This window comes from Squalius cephalus, assembly GCF_949319135.1.
Source record: "Squalius cephalus genome assembly, chromosome: 11".
Taxonomy (NCBI): Eukaryota; Metazoa; Chordata; class Actinopteri; order Cypriniformes; family Leuciscidae; genus Squalius; species Squalius cephalus.
Genome location: NC_137132.1, coordinates 22,519,584 through 22,545,063, shown reverse-complemented (window position 1 = coordinate 22,545,063; position 25,480 = coordinate 22,519,584). Strand labels below are relative to the sequence as shown.

Here is a 25,480-nt window from a genome sequence, read left to right as displayed (position 1 = left end):
TACGACGAGTTATAAAGTCAGAATCTTTTTCCCCCTCAGAATTGGACTTTATAACTTCCAATTGTGAGTTTATATCTCAGTTCTGAGAAAAGTCAAAATTGCAATATATAAACTATAAAAAATGTACATCTCGCAAGTCTACTTTATTCCTCACAATTGCGAGTTTATACAGTATCTCACAATTCTTACTTTATTTATTGCAACTGACATAACTCGCAATGGCCAGTTTATATCTTTCAATATGAGAAAAAAGTCAGAATTGTGAGATATAAAGTCACAATTATCCCCGCAAATGGGGAATAAGATATATCTCCCAGGCACTGAACAGCAGATAGCAGTAAGAAAATCATTTTGCTGTAGAAAAAAGCTAAAATGTTTCTAAGTTTAAGTCTTTCAGATAATAAAAAGAAATTGTTTAAAAATATATATATTTATAACGTATATATGCATGTGTGTGTGTAAAATGTACTTATCAGTATCTGATTTGGTTTATTTGTTTATATTCTTCTGTTATGTAGGTAGAGGATGGCACTACAAATACAGAAGTACTCACTGAGGTCTTAAAGACAGCGTCAAAAAATAACACTCAAGGCCATATAGAGGGATATTATCTTTATATTGCAGTCTCGGTTTTGGAAAAAGCAAGTGAGTAATAAATGGAAAGTAGCCTAATGATTAGATCAGGAAATGTATGCAATAAAATAAATTATAGTTATCACAAGTGCAAAAATATATTGATGAAATAATATGTGTTTCTTTGTCTTATTATACACCAGTCATCTTTTTTTAGTCATTTTATTTACTTAAAGTTACTATTTATCCTCAGATGGGTATTAAAATATGTTTAATGATTGAAAATTATATCACAATGAATGTTTGTACTTATTTTATGCAGGTGGCAATCTAGAGGAAGCAGAAAGTTCTTCTGTGAAGATTGTGACATCACCATATGTTGTTGATCTGTCAAAAACCAAGACATATTTCACCCCGGGTGGCATGTTTTCCATTTTGGTATGTGGCCTAAATAATTTTTTAACTCAAATATGTTATTTTTATCCCTCTCTGGCTTTAAAACGTATGTTAGTATCACACCTGCATACACAAATAAATTAAAATAAATTGATTACTGCACTTCTTTTGAAGGCTACTGCAACATATCCAGATGACCAAAGAGTCCCAAACTTGAAATTTACAGCCACTGTTAGAATAAAAGGATCACCAGAGCAGATTCTGAGCAATGAGGGCTGGGGAAATGAAATGGGAGATGTAGCCATGTCCTTTCAAATACCACCGCAGGTTAAGAATTTAGCTATAACGGTGAGATTTCACATGATATTTGATATTTCTTTATTACAAAGTGGCCACAATATACAATGGCCTTGTTTTAAATCTGCTGTCAACAACAGTATCAACCTTTTGTGTATCCTTGTGGCTTTGGTATTGACCAATCAACATCCAGGACTGGGACTGTCCATTTAATATGGTCCTTATTTTGCAGGTTTTTGCCGAGGGGAGAGACCAGGAGGTAATTCGTAGTGAAAAAAGATGACAGCCAGTGCAATAAACGCTGAAGAACACAGCTATCTTAGTTTGGAAGTGGAGCAACAGTTCCTACAGCCTGGAGAAGACTTAAAAGCCACATTACGGGACATTACACCTGAAAAACCAACTTTCTTTTATTGGTAAGACTAAAACAATCAGCTTGGATGTCATTTTTTGAATAGGTCTTTACCAGATTTGCTTTATCTTCAATCTAATGTCTTCCATCATTTAAAAAATAAATAATTCCCCAAACAGGTTTGGAGTAAAGGACGAATTGTGCAGGTGGGGAGGGTGCCAAGAACTGAAATCACAACAATCAATCTGAAATTCAATGTGGAAATGGTGCCTTCTTTTCGCCTGGTCGCCTACTATTTTACAAGCCTTACACCAAAAGGAAAAATAGTGGCTGACTCTGTGTGGGTCGATGTGAAAGATGTCTGCAAAGGCAAGGTACAGCAGAGATGATTTATCATTCAGAATCTAAATATGGTGAAATATTGGTTTAGAAGCGAGTGTTTCCACATACCGTTTTGTTTGTAAAGGTAGAAATTGATCCAATGGCTGAGATAAAACCTGCAACTGAGTTTAAGGTGACGGTCAGAACAGATCCAAAGGCCAAGGTGGCTCTTGCCGCAGTGGACTCCGCTGTTTACATTCTGAACAAAAACAAACTAAGCCTTCAAAAGGTAATGCATTTGGGATTATGTGCTGTACACTATGTACAAAATCAAAACTGGAGTTTTGTGGATATCTAGTACACTATGCTAGTGTACTCCTAAAAGTACTGCATGTACCTTTTTAGTATTGCCGCTCATGATGGAGATGATTTGTTTTTTTCCCACAGATGTTTGAATATATGAACTTGTATGACTTGGCCTGCTCTGTCGGAGGAGGAGAGGACTCCAGTGCTGTTCTGCAGAGAGCTGGGCTAACTTTCATTTGTAACTGTGATCTGGAAACCCCTCTACCCACAAGTAAAATACTTGCTGACAGTCTATTTTGTGAATTATTATTCAAGAACCATAAGAGCATGAAAGCGTGATCAACACAGTTTTTTACTTCTCAGAGCATAAGTGTTACAACTCTAAACTTGACCCTCGTATCAGGAGAGCAACGGACTATGTTGCAAAATACAATGGAGTCGGTAAGATGCAAAACAACAGTTTGACAACCCTTAATCATTCCTCACATGATTTGTCATTTAATCATATGTCAATTGATAATATCATCAACAGTCAACAGCTATAAGAACAAAGACAGGAAATGTTGTCTTGATGGTGTAAGGCCAAGCAAACTGCATACGTCCTGTGATGAGCGTCTCAAAAGAGTAAAAGCTTTGGACAGCTGTCGTAAGGCTTTTAAACAATGCTGCGAAGCTGCAAATGAGAGGAGGAAGAAGGAGAAATTTGAGAGGAGAAAAACCAGCCTTGAAGAGGTACAATTTGTCTTGGATAACTTCTTGGGAGGGTTTTCTTAGATTAAAACTACATTTATTGCACAATTATACAGTGATTTGACATTCTAAATCAAACCAAACAAAGAAATGAGTGAGCGGTGAAGCCAGTTTAGTTTATTATTTTATAATAATTTTTTATTTATTTATTATTATTAGTGTTAATATCCTTAATAGTAATAATAATAATAATAATAATAATAATAATGTTAAAATATTGTCAATATCAGTGGCTTCACTGCCACTATAGTTTAAAATATAGTATAGTAAAATATAGTATAAATGTTACTGAGCAGTGAAGTCATTTAGTATATAATCATAATTATTATAATTATTACAATATTGTCAATATTAATACTAAATTGGCTGCTTACACTTATATACAATCAATTTAAATTATAAAATGTATTAAAATATATAAAAAGTATATACAAGCTGAAATCTACTATTTTTCTGTCTGTCACTGTAGTCACTGACGACACACTGGACGAAATTGTTATTAATGAGGATGCAATCTACCTTCGTATTTCAAGCAGTCATGGATGTGGACAGTCATTGAATCAGATAGGACTGGCATTATCAGGTTACCAATTAATCAGATAAATAAATACATATTATAATGAGTTTGACTATATATACTGATGAATAGAATAAATCACCTCTATCATAATTTTTTTATCTGTAAATACTTTTTTGTCTTTTATAAACTTAAAGGCATGATGCAGTTGCTCCTGATTCTATAACCACTTGGGAAATACAGGCTGTGGGCATTTCTTCCACAAAAGGTTGCTATTAACTTAAAATCTGCCATTTGGTGTGTTATTTAGATGCTGATTATTTTTCAAAAGGTGTTTATTATTATTATTATTATTATTTAGGATTCTGCATTGCAGAGCCAAAACCCCTGAAGGTCTTCCAAGATTTATTTTTGTCTGTCAACCTACCTTACTCTGTGAAGAGAAATGAACAGCTTCAGGTTAAAGCTGTTGTGTACAATTACAAGCAAGAGAGTTTACAGGTAAATTTAATTCAACTTTATTTCAGGTGCTATTCTTTTTAACCAGCAAACAGTGCATGTGCCTGAAAAATGATTAATGTGACAAACAAGATTAAAATGCTTTGAAACTCGGCAAAACTCTAGTTCCTGTTTAAGGGCCGAGAATGCCATATCATGTGTCTCTTTAGGTAATAGTGAAGATGAATAAGGAGGAAGGTTTGTGCACTGCTGGCGGCAGTGAGGTGAGGGAGGAGGTCACGGTTCCTGGTAACTCTGCAGTGGCCGTGTATTTCACCGTGGTGCCCCTTGTTATCGGAAATATCCCCATCACCGTGCTGGCTTACGCCTCAGACACTGCCCAAGATCGAGTAGAAAAGGAGCTCTTGTGGAGGTAAAGTGTGGCATACCACGATTTTACTGTGCTTCAGTGTCACATACCTGAGAAATTAAAGGTGTTTCTCATGGGAATACTCTTGTTTCCTACAAGTAATTCAGTATTCACCCAAAAACTCTCTTGATAATCCTTCATCTTTAGGGGGAAGGAGAAATCACCTCTATTGACAGGGAGTTCAACATTGATCCAAAATGTAAGAATCCAGCATATAAATAGTAGATCTGTTCATAGGCTTTCCATCATTGCAGTAAACATTTTTTTTTTTTTTTTTGTCTTTTTATGATGTTTTATTAACAAGGTTCGGGAGGAGCACGTTCAGATAATTAACACAGGTGGAGAACACTCAGCAATCAATGGTAAGAGGTGTATATATACTCAGCAGTCTCACCTCATTCCATTGACAGTTTTTGCAGCATGTAGTCCGACAGTATCGTCCTAACAGGTCCGAATCGAGCGATTCCCGTCCGATGAATAACCTCTCGTCTTTGGAGAACCTCTGCCGCAATCCTCTGACCAATATCGCGGGCGTCAGGCTTGACAAACTGGATCATAACCGCGGGCGAAACATCCGCGATCTCCTTCCGCGTATTTCTCTGCACCGGTCCATGCAATAATTCCCGCCATTGAGAAATGGTTAGTAAGGCAATGCCGCCCTCTTCACGCGAGGGGAAGGGTCTTCCTCTTTCGTCAGGCCGCACAGCAGGCCCGCGCCACGGATTCAGTACCGGCCAGTCCATACTCAACGTTTGCCGGGTCAACTCAGTGAGTGCTCAGCTCGGCCTTTCTCGTGTCTGTTTTGGTTGAGCTTGGCTTGCTTCAGTAGTTTGAGTCACGAGCCAGTCATGCCATCTGTATACAAATTTTTGATCGGGGGAATGCACGTTTTAAATTGTTTCTGTACAAATGATTTACTGTCATACATAATCAGTAGGTCACACGTTACGTGCAGATTGATCACAGAATCATTAAGAACCTATCGTTAACACTGTCCTGCAATTTATCTGCAAATCTCGTAAATATATTATTATAAAAAAAATAAAAAAAAATAAAAAAAAACGTACTCGGTTACTAATGTAACCTCGGTTCTCTCTAGAAGAGGGAACGAGTATTGCGTAAGGTTAGCTTACGCATCGGGAAAGTCTTCTTTCTTCGAGATCTGAAGCCAAAAAATTATCCTTAATTTTGTATACATTGTCAACGCAGTGCAGCAGCCGACAGACCTAGGCAGGCTGTATAAGCGTGCTCATTGGCTGCTCGGCGGCAACTGCTTAAGCCTATCGGTGAGCGCTCTGAACGCGGCAACCAATGAGGGCGCTTCGCGCCCTCCGCACCCTTCTAACCGTCAGAATGGGTGTGGCCAGCGTGTATATATTCAGCGCTCATAGGCTAAAATTCTGGTTTTCGCAGTCTGAAGCGCAAAAGCTCGTGGCGCGACACGGCAGGTTACGCAATACTCGTTCCCTCTTCTAGAGAGAACCGAGGTTACATTAGTAACCGAGTACGTTCTCTTACGAGAGGTCTCTCGTATTGCGTAAGGTTAGCTTACGCATCGGGAACCCTTTGTCAACGCCGTGTGCGCCGAGCATCCAGCCCATGAATCCCAGGGAAACCGGGGAAAACACTCTGCTGGGAAATGTGGCCGGTCGGAGAGACGGGCCAGCGCAGTACAGGCACTTCATGCAGCATATGAAATAGAGCGGCGCGGCCGGTCTATAAACATATAACAGTACAAACAGTAGGGCCGGCAGAGCGAGCCCATACAGTACATAAGCACTCATAAGGGTAGGAGAAAAACGACATAGTCGGTCTCACATGAAGGGAAAAATTCCCGCGCGACAGAGAATAATACGGGCGGCCAGCAGCGCGGGCCAGCACCGACAACAGCGCGTAACGGGAAATAGGAAACAGAGCGGATCAGCCGGTCTGAGTCAAACACTTCACCCTGAGTATAGTACCAGAATAGCGCCAGCATATGAACGTAGTCTGCACACGAGAAATGGGCAGAGCATACATGTCACTTATGCTGACAGTCTTTTTGCCTGTAGGGCAGGAACTTCCAGGTTATAAAACCTCACGAATGTTGATGGGGAGGCCCAGCCCGCCGCCATACAAATACCGTGATTAGAAATTCCGCTGGACCAGGCCCACGACGAGGCCATGCCTCTAGTGGAGTGGGCTCTGATGCCCAGAGGGCACTGCAGGTGTCTGGAGGCATAAGCTGCTGCTATCGCGTCCACTATCCACCTGGACAAGCTCTGTTTCGAGGCGGCAAGACCCTTGGTGCGTCCGCCGAAGGAAACAAAGAGCTGCTCTGAACGCCTGAAAGCGGCGGAGCGCGTGATGTAAACTCTCAGCGCCCGGAGGGCATAGGAGGTTATCACTGTCCCCACTGTCGGATGCTGGCAGAGCCGAGAGGGACATAACTTGTGCCTTAAACGGGGTTCCAATCGCTTTGGGGATGTAACCGTGTCTCGGTCTGAGAATGACTTTCGAGTCATTCGGCCCGAACTCAAGACATGCAGGGCTAACAGATAGCGCGTGCAAATCACCCACTCGTTTGACTGAAGACAGAGCTATCAGAAAAACGGTTTTAAGCGACAGATACTTTAGATCCGCGGATTCAAGCGGTTCAAAGGGAAAAGCCTCTAGGGCCGCTAGGACCAAGGACAGATCCCACGAGGGAACCGAGGGGGGCCGCGGGGGATTCATCCGTCTAGCTCCTCTGAGGAAGCGGATAATGAGCTCATTCCTTCCCATTGCCCGGCCGCGCGTCGTCTCAGCGAACGCTGCAATAGCGGCCACATATACTTTGAGCGTGGAAGGGGATCTGCCCTTTTCCAACAGCTCTTGTAAGAAGGAGAGCACCCGCGGGACCCCGCATGCGCGCGGATCCAAGTTTTTAGTAGCGCACCATTTAGAAAACACCGACCATTTAGACGCGTAGAGCCGTCTCGTGGAGGGGGCTCTCGACTGTGTGATCGTGTTCACGACCCCTTCTGACAGGTCAACGGGTATCCGTTGATCACCCATGCATGCAGCGACCAGCGCTCTGGATGGGGATGCCAGATCGATCCACCGGCTTGGGAGAGGAGATCCTTTCTCACCGGGATCGGCCATGGGGGTGAGTGCGACAGCCTCACTAGCTCTGGGTACCAAGTTTGGTTTTCCCATCGCGGGGCTATAAGCAGCACTGAGTGGTGCGTTTCTCTGATCCTCGAAATGACCTGTGGCAACAGGGAGATCGGAGGAAAAGCATACAGCGGGAGGCTGGGCCATGTCTGGGACAGCGCGTCCTCGCTCTTCGAATAAAACTTCGGGCATTGAGCATTGTCTTTCGACGCAAAGAGGTCGATTTCCGCTCTGCCGAATAGGCGCCAGAGAAACTGGACTGTCTGGGGGTGCAGAGACCATTCTCCCGGGGGAATGTTGTCCCTGGACAGTCTGTCTGGACCGACATTCAGGTGGCCCAGCACGTGCGCGGCTCTCAGCGAGCGCAGCGAGCGGTAAGCCCACACGAGAAGGCGTTCTGTCAGCCTGCACAGATTCCTGGATCTGACACCGCCCTGTCGGTTCACATAGGATACCACGGACGTGTTGTCCGAGCGGACTAGCACATGGTGATCCCGTATGAATGGGAGGAAGCGCCTGAGCGCGTTCTCGACCGCTATCATCTCCAAACAGTTTATGTGGAGGCATTTTTCCCGGTCTGACCACAGGCCAAAAGCCGGTTTGCCCTCGAACAGAGCGCCCCAGCCTGAGGTGGAAGCGTCCGTCGAGATAACTTTGCGGTGTGAGATAGCTCCCATTGTCACTCCCCGCTGGTACCAGTCGGCCGCTAACCAGGGCTTCAGAGCTGAAACGCAGCTCTGAGTCACTCTGATGCGGATACCGCCGGAAGCCCATGCTCTGTGAGGCACTCGGGCATTCAGCCAGCGTTGTAGCGGGCGCATTCGTAAAAGACCCAGCCGAAGCACTGCTGCGGCTGAGGCCATACAACCTAGTAACCTCTGAAATGTTTTGAGAGGTACGGTGCTGCCCGGCCGGAGGGACGCGGCCAGGCGTCGAATGCAGCGCGCGCGCTGTGTCGACAGGCGGGCCGTGTACTGGTATACCTGACCGTCGAAGGCGAATCTCAAGAATGGCCTGTGACGGGGTATTATCAGGATCTGAAAAGCACGCGTCTTTTAGATCGAGAGATATAAACCAGTCCCTCGGGCGAATTTGCGCGAGAATTTGTCTGGTTGTGAGCATTTTGAACGGTCTTCTCATAAGAGCCTTGTTCAAACGTCTCAGATCCAAAATTGGTCTGAGAGCTCCGTCCTTCTTGGGAACGAGGAAATAACGGCTGTAAAAGCCCGACTCGCTCATGGAAGGGGAAACCGGTTCTATAGCCCTTTTGCACAGAAGTGTAGCTATTTCTGCTCGAAGTAGATGTGCTACTTCCCCATTCACTCTGGTCTCGATACGCGCTTGAAAGCGCGGAGGGCGGCGAGCGAACTGCAGAGTATAGCCCTGTTTTACTGTGCTTAGCACCCGTTCTGATGCGCCTGGAATAGTTTCCCACGCTTTTGCGTGTGCAGCCAGGGGCAGAATGGCCTCCGGGCTCCGATCGCCGCGCATCGCGGGCTCGAGAGCTCGAAACGGAGGGGCGGGCGCGGCGCGCGCGCTCTTGGTGCTTAGATACGGCGGATCGCACGCAGCGATAGCTGGCCGTTTTACACACAGTGTCCCGGTGGCTTTAGACGGGGAACATAAAGTGTGAGGCGCGACGCGCGATGGCGGCGTCGGGGGCGAAAATGTTCGTTAGTATGTGTGAGCGCTCGAGGGCGGGCACAGGACTTACATTTAAAACATGACCGGTCGTGCGAGGCCGTGTGACAGAGCGGGCAGTGAGTAGGTGTGGGCACGGAGAAGTGGACACGTGACCTACTTTTAACACTAAAGCGGCTTTTGCCTGCTTCATGAGAGTGGGCTCTGTGAGAGACACGGGATGTATAGTGCTTGTGTACAGGGGTGAGCACAGAACGTGGGCACATTCACTGTACTAGAAACACATACGGCGTCAGCCGTGCAACCAGACATATGCTCTTTTGAAATTTTTCTGGGTTGCCGTGAGAACGGCGGATGCGCGCAGGCGAGCGGGTAGATACCGGCTCGTTGACTGCGGGGTAAACAGCTGCAGTAGCCGTGGCAACGGGGACTGACAGCGTTAAGCTTCGACGGTGGTCCAGCCGCAGGGCTGCGGGATTTAACCGTCTTTTCTTCTCTCGTGTTTAGACGCTCAAAAATACTCGAGCACCCTGAGAAGGTGTGGTGCGAGAGGCGGGTTCGCTTTCTGTAAGTAAGAAAGACTGGCCGCGAGCTCGGAGAAGCAAGCAGCATAAATTTTTATCTTCCCCGCGAGCTGGGATCGAACGCGGATCTCTCGCATGAAAGCGTATGATTCTGCCACTGAGCCACAGGGGAAAACACATAAGCTTTCAGTTAGCGCGAGCATATAAAAAGCGACCTCATGTGTCGCGTCGGCGTTTGTTTGCAGGCGTGCGTGTGTTTAAAACAGGCTCGTTTACTGCAATAGTAATATTTCCAGTCGCCTGAACTTAAGAGGGGACTGAGAAATGTGTGAGGATTGGCGGTTGTCCAGCTGTAGCGAGACTAACACACTCTCTTCTCTTTTCGCCGGCGAGTGAGGCGCGCACGCTGAACGCTGCTCGTGACCGTCCGCTTTGTCATCCCTTGAACGGCGCAATCTGCGCGGCCCAACGAGGGAGAGAGCGGGCTTGTTTTCTGTATGTAAGAAAAACTGTCCGCGAGCTCGGAGAAGCGAACAGCATAAACTTTAACTGCCGCGAGAGCGGGGATCGAACCCCGGTCTCCAGCTTGACAGTCTAGGATTCCGCCACTGAGCCACAGGGGAGAATACATTAGTACTCGGTTAGCGTCATCATGTCTTGTGACGGCGTTTGCTTGCAGGCGAGCGTGTATTTATAACAGGCTCGTATACTGCAATAGTAACAATTCCAGTCGCCTGAACTTAAGAGGGGACTGAGAAATGTGTGAGAATGGAGGTTATAGTCCAGGCTACGGCGGGACGAAAACACTCTGTTCCCCTTTCACCGGTGAGTGACGCGCGAGGACGGAGTAGCTTTCTTGTAACGTAAAGAGAGCTCCAAGACCGTCCGCTCCTGCCATCCCTTGTGAGCGGCGCAGTTTGCGCGGCTCGAACAGAGGGAGAGGAAACTCGCTCCGAGACCGTCCGCTCCTGCCATCCCTCGTGAGCGGCTCAGTTTGCGCGGCTCGAACAGAGGGAGAGGAAACTCGCTCCGAGACCGTCCGCTTCTGCCATCCCTTGTGAGCGGCGTAGTTGCACGGCTCGAACAGAGGGAGAGTACGGGTATCTATCACATTCGCCTCATCTCCTGACGCGGCGGCGGCGCGGGCAGAGCCGGCGGTTGAGCGGCCGGGAGGGAGAGGGCGAGAGAGAGCTCGAGGGAGAGGTTCCGGCGAGCTCCTCAGTCACAACAGTCTCCGGTGGTCGCTGCGAGCGGCGCTTCTTATTGCGCGGCCCGGCAGGGACAGGCGGAGCGACAGCTTGGTCGAAAGCTTCAAGTCGAGCCCGCAGGGTCGACATTGAAAGCTCTTCGCACTCGGAGAGTGCGGTGGCGGCGTGCCCGCGGCCCAGGTGGAGAGCGCAGAGAGGTGGCGGTCTCCGTTGCTGAGCGGGGCGCGGCACGAGCCGCAAAAAGAGTACACACTCGTGCTCTTTTAGAGTACACACAGAAACAGTAATAATATAAAGGATATGTCGCCGGATAGCGTAGCAGGCACGGATGGCTGAAGGCGGCGAAGACGGCCGGCTTCTTCAGGCGCTGTCCTAAGCTTGCTGGTCGCTGGTTTCAACGGCGGCGGCTCTCAAGATCCAGCGATGCGAAGAGCGTCGCTGAAGACAAGAAAATCAGAATTTTAGCCTATGAGCGCTGAATATATACACGCTGGCCACACCCATTCTGACGGTTAGAAGGGTGCGGAGGGCGCGAAGCGCCCTCATTGGTTGCCGCGTTCAGAGCGCTCACCGATAGGCTTAAGCAGTTGCCGCCGAGCAGCCAATGAGCACGCTTATACAGCCTGCCTAGGTCTGTCGGCTGCTGCACTGCGTTGACAATGTATACAAAATTAAGGATAATTTTTTGGCTTCAGATCTCGAAGAAAGAAGACTTTCCCGATGCGTAAGCTAACCTTACGCAATACGAGAGACCTCTCGTAAGAGAACCTATACAAGCATGTGTTTCATGACAAGCGTTTAGTAATCCTTAATTGAAACACAGTTAAATAAATACAAGATGCATACATTTATGCAAGCTTCGTCTTTTACCATAAACCGTCTCTTTTGTACTTAACTAAATAAACTTCAGACAATCAAAATTGTTCTAAACGCAAACTGTTATCTTTGCTCGGTCACTTAAACTTCAATGTGCATAATCCTGCAAGGATTTCATCTCGCCTCCTTTTTTCTCGCGTCTTTGATCTAAAGCACAAGACAAGCATCGGCTCGCTAAGCCCCACTCTCCTCCTACCTTTGTTCAGCCACACACCGCAGGAGCTCAGTTTCTCCAGGTAAGTTTATCCACTGCTGCAGCAGTGATGTCTCCTCCGGTCCTGGAGGAGCTCAATTTCTCTGGCAAAGTTTTCTCTAATATTGCAACAGTAATGTCTCCTATGCTCCCACTGGAGCTCTTTTACTCTGGCTAATGTCTCCACTGTCACAGCAGTGATGTCTCCTATGCTCCCACTGGAGCTCTTTTACTCTGGCTAATGTCTCCACTGTCACAGCAGTGATGTCTCCTATGCTCCCACTGGAGCTCTTTTACTCTGGCTAATGTCTCTACTGTCACAGCAGTGATGTCTCCTATGCTCCCACTGGAGCTCTTTTACTCTGGCTAATGTCTCCACTGTCACAGCAGTAATGTCTCCTATGCTCCCACTGGAGCTCTTTTACTCTGGCTAATGTCTCCACTGTCACAGCAGTGATGTCTCCTATGCTCCCACTGGAGCTCTTTTACTCTGGCTAATCTTCTCCACTGCCACAGCAGTGATGTCTCCTATGCTCCCACTGGAGCTCTTTTACTCTGGCTAATGTCTCCACTGTCACAGCAGTGATGTCTCCTATGCTCCCACTGGAGCTCTTTTACTCTGGCTAATCTTCTCCACTGCCACAGCAGTGACGTGTCCTCTGCTCCTACTGGAGCTCTTTTACTCTGGCTAATCTTCTCCACTGTCACAGCAGTGATGTCTCCTTTGCTCTCACAGGAGCTCTGTTTCTCCAGCTAATTTTTTCTACTGCCGCAGCAGTGATGTCTCTTCTGTAGTACTTCTCTATTAAAGAGCACTCTATCCCCTCTTTCTCTTCTTTCCTGTCTCCTCTTTCTGTCCAGTGAGCATTGGTCTCTCAGTGGACGGAGTGAGAACTTTCCCGGTAGAGCACTTACGTTTTCTCCTTCATCCAGCGAGCATTTGGTCTCACAGCGGATGCAGTGTGAGAATCTCCTGGGCAAGCACTCATTTTCCTGTTTCCTTTTCCTGTTTCCTTTCCGTCCAGCGAGCATTGGTCTCACAGCGGACGGAGTGAGAACTTTCCCAGTAGAGCACTTACGTTTTCTCTTTCATCAAGCGATGCAGTGTGAGAAAATCTCCTGGGCAAGCACTCATTTTCCGGTCTCCTCTTTCCGTCCAGCGAGCATTGGTCTCACAGCGGACGGAGTGAGAACTTTCCTAGTAGAGCACTTACGTTTTCTCTTTCATCCAGCGAGCATTTGGTCTCACAGCGGATGCAGTGTAAGAAAATCTCCTGGGCAAGCACTAATTTTCCTGTTTCCTCTTTCCGTCCAGCGAGCATTGGTCTCTCAGCGGACGGAGTGAGAACCTTCCCGGTAGAGCACTTACGTTTTCTCTTTCATCCAGCGATGCAGTGTGAGAGAATCTCTTGGGCAAGCTCTAATTTTTCCTCCTTTCTGTTTCCTCTGTCTAGCTAGCGAGAATTTGGGCTTAGCGGAAAAGCGCAAATCCTCCCGATCGGTCACTGTAAACTACAACCGCTCCCCATTCGCAGACCAACAGGGGACGTCAGTCCAGACAGTGAGCCACCATTACGGGCCTCCCCGGTCAAGCATCCAGGCCCCTTCTTGAGATGCCAGCCCGCCAAACTCGGCACTCATTTGGGGGGTCTTTAGTCCGGCGGCTGTCCTCTGCTCTTTAGCCTTTGGGGGGAGTACTCTGGGTTCGGGCCGAACTCCGAGCTCGGAGCCCTCCCTCCGGACAGCACGCCAAATACGCATTAAACTTTACTCCTTCAAATTATATGTAAGTGTGAACTCGTGAAATGATGTTTTATTAACAAGGTTCGGGAGGAGCACGTTCAGATAATTAACACAGGTGGAGAGCACTCAGCAATCAATGGTAAGAGGTGTATATATACTCAGCAGTCTCACCTCATTCCATTGACAGTTTTTGCAGCATCCCTCCACCACCCCTTCTCCACGCTTCTAGTCCTAAGCACTTACATACGGGGGGAGTACTCTGGGTTCGGGCCGAACTCCGAGCTCGGAGCCCTCCCTCCGGACAGCACGCCAAATACGCGTTAAACTTTACCCCTTCAAATTATATGTAAGTGTGAACTCGTGAAATGCAGTGAGGAAATTAGAGATTGATATTCTAGTCGCTGTTGATGAGATCCCTGGTGGGACAGACTCGGACATCTTTTTGAGTTTAAAAGGTGAGGTGGTATATATGTATAAGGTTTTAAGCCGCTAAACTCCAGGGAAGTTTTCAGTCCAATGATCAAGTAAGTGAATTCTTATTCTGTGAATGTTTCTGAAGAGCGTGAGCCTATGTGTGTATGGATGGATGGATGGATGGATGGATGGAGTCGGTAGAGAACTGTCTAAACCTGGAGGGTGTTGATAAACTCATTCAGCTGCCCACTGGCTGTGCGGAGCAGACTATGGTGAAGATGTCTCCTGCTATTCATGCCATGAGGTACCTGGATGCCACCAACCAATGGATATCACTGAAAGCTGAACGAAGAGATGAGGCCCAATCAATGATCCAAACTGGTGCGTATCCATTATGAGATACCTTTAGATGACAAAAAAATCAAGTAAATATTCTAATAGGTCATAAGCTATGAGCAGGGCCGTAACTAGGGTATCCAGGTTGTTGCTGGGGGCTCTCCTTGGTGGAAAATGTGTTTAAATCGCGTTCCTAGAGTCAGTACGATTTAAAAAAAAAAAATGTTTTTGATAAAAGTCTCTTATGCTCACCAAGGCTGCATTTATTTGATCAAAAATACTGTTTTCTATTTGAATATGTTATTAAATATAATTTATTCATGTGATGGCAAAGCTGAATTTTCAGCATCATTACTCTAGTCTTCTGGGTCACATGATCCTTTAGAAATCATTCAGATATGCTGATTTGCTGCTCAAGAAACATTCATTATAATTATCAATGTTGAAAACTTAATATTTTTGTTAAAACTTTGATATATATATTTTTTAGGATTATTTGATGAATAGAAAGTTTGAAAAACAGTGTTTATTTGAAATATAATCTTTTGTAACATTAAAAATGCCTTTACTGTCACTTTTCTTAAGTGTAATAGATCCTTTTTGAATAAAATTATTAATTTCTTTTAAATAAAATCGCACTGACCCCAAACTTTTGAAGAGTATTGTATACATCATATATTTGCAAATATATGCGAGACAAGAGTTTTTGTTGGGCCCACCATTATACAAAAGTATTAAAATACCTGACAAATGTTAGGATGTTGAAACATCATATATACTCATACATCTTTGTTTTAACTTCTTATGTACCAGGTTACAGCACCGTCCTCACACACAAGAAAACGGACGGCTCTTACAGAGCCTTTCTGCAGACTTCCAGCAGTATTTGGTAAATATTTGGTTCCTCTAGCGCAACTGGCATAGCATGACACTAGCAATGCCAAGAATGCTTAAAATGTATTTTTATATTACAGTTTTTCTCGATTGCTTAAACACTATAACCAGGCTTTTGAACTAAAATTTCAAAACCATAACGCCATTTATCAAAAAGCGCACCCATTTCACTAAACTATAAACACTATTCCCTGTTTTGACACATGAGTCAGATTTGTTGAACTGTCACTGCAAAACTCTACACACAAATCCCTTCATTTCTCATTGCTTAGACCATGTTGTCATTTAGAAAGCACTAGCATTCAAAATTGTTCACTCAAGTCAGCACAGCTTCAGCTCAGTTAGCACACAATTACCCAGGTGGAAACACTAAGAGTCAAAATTTAACACACATCAATCACAACCTTCAATAGATATATAAAAGGGCCCAAATCAGTTTATTGCGTTTTGGAACAATGGATCCAGAAAGACATGAAGGAAGAGGGATAAGAATGATGAGGAGGAAGGGCAAGGACAAGAAGACAAGCAGTCTCAGATGAAATTCAAGCCACTCTAGTTGCCCATGTCTTTGTCAATGGTATGACTATGAGAGAGGCTGGGCTACGAGTAAGGCCAAATTTGAGTCGCTTTACCGTCGCCTCGAGAACCTTCAGGGAGGTGTGGTGGCAAACAAAATTCTATCACTGAATAAGAGACAAACATTTCCAATAGTCTTTGAGGTTTATTTTCTTGCAAGAAAAGGCCAGCAGTCATACAGTCAGACAGTGTGGCTGCAGAGTGTGACAGTGAAGGCATCCTTTCTCCTTTATAGTCTTGACTCACAGAATGTTATCTTTCTAGGCAAATTATGGTATTTCAACCATATGTGGAACATTCTTAGACATGTCCATCATATTGTATCCTTGAGTGGAGGCCCTCCTGTCACGTCCCAACACTCTTTACCATTCCAATACAATTCCATATTAGAATATGGTTTGTGTGTGCTCTTTTACTGTCATATGTTGGTCACACACATCTTACTGTAAGTAAATATAAAAAAAAAAAATAGAGGAGAGAGTAAAAAAAAAAAAAAAAAAGAGTAAAACAGGAAAAAAAAAAGTTTTTGTGTGTGTGTGGTTTCTGTGTATGAATAAAAATGTGCCAATGTATCCACTGGTTGTGTCTTTTGTGTTCATCATGTAAAAAGGTTTGTGATGGGGGAACCACAAGCAACATAACTTACCAGTTTTGGAAATGTTGTTTTGAATTTATTGCACCAGTGTCTTAGACTATGTTGTAGTGTGTGTGATTTTGAGGGCTTGTGTGTCCTGTTTGAGGGCAAAGTTTGGTTTTTCAGCAAGAGTGAATGGTTTTGAGTGTAGAGCTTCATTTTGACCTGAAAATAGGATGTTTGGGGAATTGGGTGAGATGTTATGGATTTCAAGAAATGTGTTTAAGCAATCGAGAAAAACTGTAACTACAATAAATCCACACATAATTTAAGATTTTGTTTTTGATATATATTAGCACAAAAGTGTTTTTTATTTTTTTATTCTATCCAACCTTCCTGTAGGCTTACTGCATATATTGCCAAGGAGCTGACGGAGTCCCGGGACATTATCAATGTGAATGACTTATATATTCAGGATGCCATGTCTTATCTAATTTCCAAACAGAAGAGCAATGGTGCATGGGATGATCCCAATCACCTATATGACAGAGGAATGAAGGTGCAGCTAAAAGGGTATATTTATTTTATTTATCAATATTGTATTGCTAACATTGACTTAAAATAGACAAATATTTATCCTCAGGGAGGAGTTGGAAAGGCGAAAGAGGATGTTCCCCTAACTGCTTTTCTCCTTATATCAATGAACCATGCTTTGAAAGTCTACGAGCTGGGAAGTGATACAGAACTGGTAACTCAAGTGACATCAGTGCAATTAATTAACTACTGAATAAACAAACCTCTGTTTATTTCCAGAGAGCAGCTATTGACAAAGCAAAGTCTTATCTAGTTGGGCAGTTGGATGCTTTGGAGAGTCCTTATTTGCTTGCCATCACAGTTTATGCCTTGACCTTGCATGACCATCAAAGTTCAGAAGCCCGGCGAGTGCAGCAGAAGCTAAAAGACATTACTAATTGTGACAGCAGTCAATAATTAAATTATTACCAGCAATTTTACTTCTTGAATTATTTCTCTTAGAACATAATTCACGTAACAGAAGAAGATATTCTCAAAAACGTATAGGTTTAGGGGGAGAGCTCTGTGATTGGTTTGCTCTGCTGCTTGAACTGCTTTTCCACTTTGCAAAATTGTTTGTTTGTGGTTGGTTAAGAAAGAGTAATTGGAAAACCTATACTTAGTTAGTTTGGTTGATAGTGTACATATTATTGAATAGTCTGTACAATGAGTGTGTTGGAGGACTTTTTTGCTGCTCCTTCGGAGAGTTTGTTAGTGGCGCTAACAAAAGAGCAATTGGTGAATGTTGCAGATTATTATGGGATTGAACTGACACTGCCAAAAGCAACAAAGAAAGATAAATTGATCGATTTTATTCGTGATCGTTTGAAAGAAAATCAAGTGTTGCCTGAGGGTACTCCAGCAGAGCCTACCCCAATAACATTTCCAACAGACCCGTCTGTTTCAAGTCCCCCGGCCAAAAGTAACAAATTGACCTATGAACAACAAAAAATACTTTTGCAGATGCAATTGGATCAAAAGAGATTGGAATTTGAGCAAAAGAAACTGGAAATAGAACAAGATTTAGAACGCAAGAGAATGGAGTCTAAGATCGTTTGTTTGAAAGGGAAAAACTGAAGCATTTGGAGTAGGCCTATGAACAGGAGCGGGCTTGTGAACTTGAACGCACTAGGCTTAAGCTGGTGGCTGAAGGTAAAGCCGGTGGAAATTCCACTCAGAAATCGGGCGTAGCAAATATGATAAAGTTTCTTCCAAAGTTCAACGAACGAGATCCGGACATATTTTTCTCTTTGTTTGAAAATGTTGCTGCCGACCAAAATTGGAGTGATGAGGATAAGACTTTGCTTTTACAAACGGTATTAGTTGGGCGCGCACAAGAGGCATTTGTGGCACTGCCTTTTGTAGAAAGAAAGAGTTACCAATCAGTAAAAAGGCTGTATTAAAAAGTTACGAACTGATTCCTGAGGCTTATAGACAACACTTTCGCAATTGGAGAAAGTCGGAAAAACAAACTCACGCTGATGTGGCCAGAGAGCTTAGTAGCTTTTTTAATCGCTGGCGCACAGCGGAGGGGATTGATTCGTTTAATGACTTGTGCGATTTAATTATTTTGGAACAGTTTAAGAACATTTTGCCCGAACAGATTGCTACATATTTAAACGAACATAAGGTGAAGACAGCTGCCGAGGCTGCTGTCCTTGCTGATGGATATGTGTTGACGCATAGAAATCATATTTTTTCTCCGCGTTACGATAATCGCAAGGAAAATCGCCCTGTCCGCATTGATGCGGGTTCTCCTGGGAGGTCTTATCCTGTGCCTCGTAATAGAACACGGGAAAGTGATGCCGACAGTAAGTGCCATTATTGTTTTGAATTGGGTCATTGGAAAAAGGAATGTCCAGTCTTGAGTGCCCGTAATAAGAGTAAAGTAAGCAATGTCAAAGATGTTGCCTGTGCCACGTCGATTCCTGCTGCACAGTTGAGGAATGTTAAGTTAAATGGAACTCAAACTGACCCTGAGCATTCTAAAATGTTGTGTGATGAACCTAAAATCACAGTGTCTGATTACGCTCCTTTTATCACCGAAGGGTTTGTTTCACTGGTGGGAGATGCTCATAGGGTACCAGTTAAAATATTGCGTGACACTGGAGCTTCGGAGAGTTTCATTCGCCAATCGGTCCTGCCTTTCTCCTCTTTGTCTGATATTGGGAGTTTTGTGTTGATTCGAGGAATTGGGCTCCAACCGTTTCCAGTGCCATTGCATAGAATTCAGTTGCAGTCGGGGTTTGTGAATGGAGAGGTGACTATAGCTGTACGTCCGACTCTACCGGTTGAAAATATTGACCTGATTATCGGAAATAATTTGGGAGGGGGTTGTGTGTGGCCGGAGAGGTCATGTCCTGTGGTTAAAACAGTGGCCATCAGTTGAGACAGACAAATGTCTTAAAGATTTTCCAGAGGTGTTCACTGCCTGTGCGGTGACGCGAGCAATGGCTCGTGCTCAGACAGTGAAATCATCTGATGTATCTAAGGCTAGTGCAGTTAAAGTGTTTGTCCCAGATTTACCAGCACCGTTATCTCCTAGTGAGGTAATTGAGGCGCAAAAGAATGATCGTAATCTTGAGAAGTATTTCGCTTTGGCCTCGGGCGATGATAATGTCGATTATGGTTATCTGATCCAAAATGGTTTGTTGCTGCGCAGGTGGTCGCCTCGGGCGGACAATAATGTGGCAGATCAGGTGTTGCAGGTGGTGATGCCTGTGAAATACCGGGAGTTGGTGTTAAAAGCAGCGCACGGAGAAGCGTCTGGCCATTTTGGGGTGAGGAAAACCTACAATCATGTATTGCAACATTTCTATTGGCCACGGATAAGAAGGGACATAGCGAGTTTCGTAAAAGGTTGCCATGCTTGTCAAATTGCAGGTAAAACAAATGTTTAGATTAAACCTGCGCTGCTACAACCCATTCGGTCCGTGGGCACTCCGTTTGAACATCTAGTTATTGATTGTGTGGGCCCTTTGCCACAGTCAAAGTCTGGCAGTGTTTATCTTTTCACTGTGATGTGCCAAGCGACACGTTACCCTGCGGCGTATGCTTTAAGGACTATAACCACGAGATCAATTGTGAAGGCTTTGTCTCAGTTTATATCCATTTTTGGCCTACCAAAAGTAATCCAAAGCGATCGTGGGTCAAATTTTACGTCCAAGACATTTGCGGCGGCGTTAAAAGAACTGCGAGTAAAACATAATTTAAGTAGCGCATATCATGCCCAGAGCCAGGGGGTTCTGGAACGTTTTCATGCCACATTGAAATCGTTGTTGCGCACTTATTGTGTAGAACTTAAAGCTGCCGTCGGCAACATTTTTTTTTATCAAATTCAGTGAAATTGACACTATAATCCGACAGAACAACATAAATAAGGTGGTTTTAGAAAAAAACCCGAGCTTCTAACTCCACCTGGAGCGTGTTATTTGTTTTGCAAAAATCCACCGCTCCCGTCTCATCGGGTCCAATCAGCGCAGGGGGGTGTGAGATCTGACTGTCAATCACAGTTCGTGCACACGCCACAGATCCCCCCTCCCTCGCGCAGACGCGCATATTACAATATCACATGCACACGACACGCCTGAAGTTCGCCTGAAGATTGTACGAAGCGTGATGGCGGAGAGAAAATCTACTAACAAGCTTCCAATTCCTCGGTTATTGCTATCTATGGATAGATTAGCCAGGGCAGCCTACCTCCGAGTCCATGGTGTTGATCGATGCTGAAGAGACGTACGCGTTCACAGAAAATCAGGTACACACGCACTGACGATGGGCGGGTGCTCGTTGGTAGTGGGGGAGGGCATGAGAGTTGTAAACATTCAACATTTTGGCTAAGTCCACTCAATCTGCCAGACTTGCCGACTGCAGCTTTAAGAGAGATTGGGAAGAGGGATTACTGTGGCTACTACTGGCGGCCCGTGCGGTAGTACAGGAGAGCACGGGGTTTAGCCCTAATGACTTAGTTTTTGGGCACAAAGTGCGCACCTTTTTATCGATGTTGAGTGGTGATTTAGATGGTGGTGTGGAGATACCTGGGAATTTGGCCGATTATGTGCATGGCTTTCGCCGAAGGTTGTTCTTGGCTTGGAAGTTGGCTAATACAAATCTATGTGAAGCGCAAACTAAAATGAAGCGACGGTACGATCTTAAAGCAGAGGTAAGAGTGTTTAGCCCTGGTAATCAAGTGGTTGCGTTGCTGCCAATTCCGGGTTCTGCATTAGAGGCTAAATACACTGGTCCATATACTGTTGTGCGGAAAATATCGGAGAACAACTATGTAGTGTCCACCCCTGAGCGGAGGAGGAAAACACAACGGGTTCATGTTAACTTACTCAAACCATATTATTCCTCACCATTGCAGGTGGTGGGTGATAAGACTGCTTATAGACCTGTTGGACTGGCTATTGGGGAGGGCGCACCCAACGCTTCTGAGGTGGCAGCTGGGGATGGGGTGCGGGATCCGGATGATGCGGTCCTGCAGGCTAGGCTAAACAATTCGGACACGTTGGTTAGCTTGGACAGCCTCTTAGGGCATTTGGATGGGGAACAACATGATCAGTTAAAATCTTTACTTTTTGAGTTTTCGTCCACACCAACCTGCACCAATCTTATCGAACATGACATTGACGTGGGGGATGCAAAACCCATTCGACAGAGATTTTACCGTGTTGCTCCGGACAAACAAAAAAGCTTGGATGCCAGTGTGCAATATCTGCTTGATAATGGCCTAGCAAAACCATCATATTCGAGCTGGGCATCACCATGTTTACTTGTTAAAAAACCTGACAACACATTTAGGTTTTGTACAGACTATAGAAAGGTGAATGCGGTGACAAAGGCTGACTCCTTTCCTTTACCACCTATCGAGGATTGTGTGGATCAGGTTGGTAGTGCTCTATGTAAGTAAATTTGGTTTATTAAAGGGGTATTATCAGGTACCGCTTACGCCTAGGGCGCAGGAAATTGCTGCATTTATTACACCTTCGGGGTTGTATTCTTACACCCGTATGAGTTTTGGACTGCGTAACGACCCCTGCACATTCCAACGTCTCATGAATCGTGTCATTGCGGGGTTGGACGGGTGTGCAGTTTATATAGACGATGTGGTGTGTTACGCAGACACTTGGGAAATACACCTGGCGCGCATACGTTCGCTGTTTGAGAGGTTTGTGGCAGCAACGCTCACGGTGAATCTTGCGAAATGCTAGTTTGCCCAGGCCACCGTGGTTTTTTCAGGCAAGGTGGTGGGGCAGGGGCAAGTGCGGCCAATTAGGACTAAAGTATTGGCCATTGACCAGTTTCCTTCGCCGACTACCAAAAAGGAAGTGATGCGTTTTCTAGGGATGATTGGGTTTTATCGGAATTTTTGTTGTAATTTTTCAACCGTTGTGGCCCCACTTACCTAGCCTGACTACGTCAGACTTCGTACTTCCGCTCAATTTCATTTCGCTTCTGTACTCAGTCTGAGACAGCTTCAGAGCTTTCTGTTTGCCACCGGTCTGGAAACAGCCGGGCCAATCAACGAACAGAGGGCGGGCTGAGAGCCGTGACGTACACGCTGATTGTACCGTGGATGCGTAGATTTACTTCACATAATCTGCAAAAGTCGTTCACAGCCATGTTCACTCCGGTATTTCGCTCGATGGTTTTGTTTTCGCATCATACATGTGTTTACAGTGAAAGTTAAATGCGGCCGAGCATGCGCATAACACACGCCATAACCAAACGTTATGTGATTGGCTTACGGGTAACCAATGATTTTAAACTTCAGACAAGCGCCCCCTAGCAAGAGAGAAAACACTTCTCTGTTATGCCATTCCAGACTCTGTCTACGAAGCAAAGTGAAGTAGCAGAGTCTGGTATTACCAGGCTACCACTTACCAATTTGTTAAAACAATCGGTTAAGTTTGTGTGGTCCGATGATTGTAAGCGTGCATTTGAAAATGCAAAGCTTTTGTTGAGTTCTGCGCCTGTCCTGGCTGCACCCAAGTTAGATGACCCTTTTCAACTTCAAGTGTATGCAAGTCAGGTGGGGGCTGGTGCAGTGCTCATACAAAAAGATGAGCAAGAAATTGAGCGACCAGTAGGTTCTTTTTCACGCAAATTTAATTGTCACCAGCTTAATTGTTCGACGTTCGAAAAGGAGGCTCTAGCGTTGATCTGGGCGCTCCAGCATTTCAAGGTATATGTGGGGGGTGGTTTACATCCCGTTGTGGTTTATTCAGACCACAATCCGCTCACATTCCTACAGTCTTTACAAAATGCTAATCAGCGTCTCATGCGGTGGGCGCTGTTTTTGCAGCCCTACCGACTGTCTATTAGACACATTCGTGGCGCTGACAATGTGTTAGCAGATGCGCTTTCTCGGGCCCCGGATGAGTCGATGTGATGTTGTCCTTTTTCTACCCTGTCTTTGTCTCATCTCTGTCCTCCCTTAATTAGCTATCCAAGGTGCCAGGATTTTGCTGGGTGGTAAGATACAGTGGAGATCTGGGGTGAGAGTGGTCAGTGTTGGTTATGGGTTGTAACAGTTGTGTCCACACGGATAAATGAGTGAATGTGCACGATTTAATGTGTGTATGGGTATTCCAGTGTGATTGAGTTTAGTTTAATATTTGCTTTGCATTTATTTGTTATTTTGGAGATTGGGAGTGTTTAATTATGAATCCAGAGTCCCACTAACGTGGGCCTCTGTTTTTTGGGGGGGGAGTGATGTCACGCCCGGCTATGCAGTGCTGGGTGTGTCTCTCCCTGTGTGGGTAATCAAGCCTGCATTGCCTACTGCTGCTGTTCTGTGCCACTTTTAGGTGGAGCTGTTGCGGTGGGCAGTGCCGTGCTAATTGGTGGACCGATGATAGAGTCTTTAAAATCACTGCCTTCCAGTTGGCTCGCGCTCTCTTTCTGCTATTCCGGCCTGACGACAAGAGGCTGGCTTCGGTCGGCGCTCATTGCCCGTTCTCCTTTTTGCTTTACACTTACATAATACTGATATGCACAACATTTTTGGTTGGCTTCCCGCTTACTGACTTTTGTAAATCATTCGTTAATAAACCAGCAACTGGTCTTGACAGCTGTCAGTGAGTGACATGAAGACTGCTAAACTCGCCGCAAACTGGCTGACAGAGCAGCGCAAATATGGTGGTGGATTCCAGTCCACACAGGTGGGTTGCGGAATTATATTAACTCTTTTTTTTTTTTTCTTAAAGTTGCCAGCCACTGCGAGCATTTGTGATAATTTTCACAAAAGTGTCATGGCCCCCAGAATATTTTGTTGTATGAATAGGCCTATCTGAACATGCAATATATCAAAAGAAAGAACAGACCCTCAGCTTTTAAACAAACAAACAAACAAATAAACAAACAAAAAAACATTTTAATTAACACTTCAGTGTGGATAAGTTTTTTAAAAAAAGCACAATTTTGAGAAAAAGCTGAGAAAATAGCGTTTTGTAAAAGACTAAATCCAGATCAGATTCAGAACGATGATGAAAATGATTGAGTAGATCGAGTCCATCAACATCCCCAAAGCTTGCACAGTCCTATAGCTCGTCCTGGGTCTACATTTCTTTCATTAGCATTAGGCAGTTTTGATTTATATGCTGTTGTTGGCATTATTTTACATATGCATATGATTAGCTTACATGACAACGTACGTTTCTGCATTTTCTTCTCATGTGTTTTGATTAGGAGATTCAGCAGAGATTCTGCTGAATCAGGAGATTCTTTCAGAAGATGCCATAGCACCCCCTACCGTATAACAGTGAAAAAATGGAAATTTCCGCGCAGAAGCGTTTTCTCACAAATGATTGAAATTTCCGTCAATGGCGGGGAAAGAGTTAACTATAAAACGTTGAAACGTTACTTTACTCCTAATTCTTAATAGGCTAATTCCTTATAAAACAATATCAAAAAAATGTTGTAATGCTGTTTTTAGAATTTTATTTGTTTAAAACTGTTTGATAGCCCAATATACCAACCATTTAAACATTTTTGGAAGAAATTAATACTTACATTTATCAAGGATGCATTGAATTGATCATAAGTGACAGTAAATGCATTTATTATGTTAAAAAAGATTTATATTTCAAATAAATGCTGTTCTTTTGAGCTTTCTATTCAAAGAAAGAAAGAAAAAAATCAGTTTCCACAAAAGTGATACATGTTTTTAACATTTATAATATTAATTATTATTAGAATAAAAAAAAAAAATCTTAAGCATCAAATCAGAATATTAGAAAAATTTCTGAAGGATCATGTGACAAAGACTGGAGTCGTTCTTTAGTTTTGCTACCACAAGAATACTGTAAAAAAAAAATGTTTTTAATATTTTAAAATAGAAAAGTTATTTTAAATTATAATATTTCAAAAATATTACTGTATTTATGATTAAATAAGCGGAGCCTAGGTG

At 44.4% G+C, this 25,480-nt stretch overlaps 1 pseudogene across 1 annotated transcript; it reads left to right on the top strand.

The window, feature by feature from the left end:
- The first annotated feature begins 292 nt into the window (after nt 1-292).
- Nucleotides 293-24,783, top strand: LOC307167839 (complement C4-like; annotated as a pseudogene). The gene is made up of 23 exons (XR_013824091.1): nt 293-337; nt 519-645; nt 896-1,011; nt 1,144-1,317; nt 1,499-1,682; nt 1,806-1,992; nt 2,085-2,228; nt 2,387-2,516; nt 2,609-2,686; nt 2,778-2,977; nt 3,465-3,578; nt 3,710-3,780; nt 3,874-4,013; nt 4,181-4,383; nt 4,528-4,579; nt 14,072-14,155; nt 14,268-14,495; nt 15,264-15,339; nt 16,897-17,053; nt 17,138-17,242; nt 21,434-21,580; nt 24,144-24,233; nt 24,760-24,783. The product of XR_013824091.1 is annotated as a complement C4-like (transcript).
- The last annotated feature ends 697 nt before the right edge of the window (nt 24,784-25,480 follow it).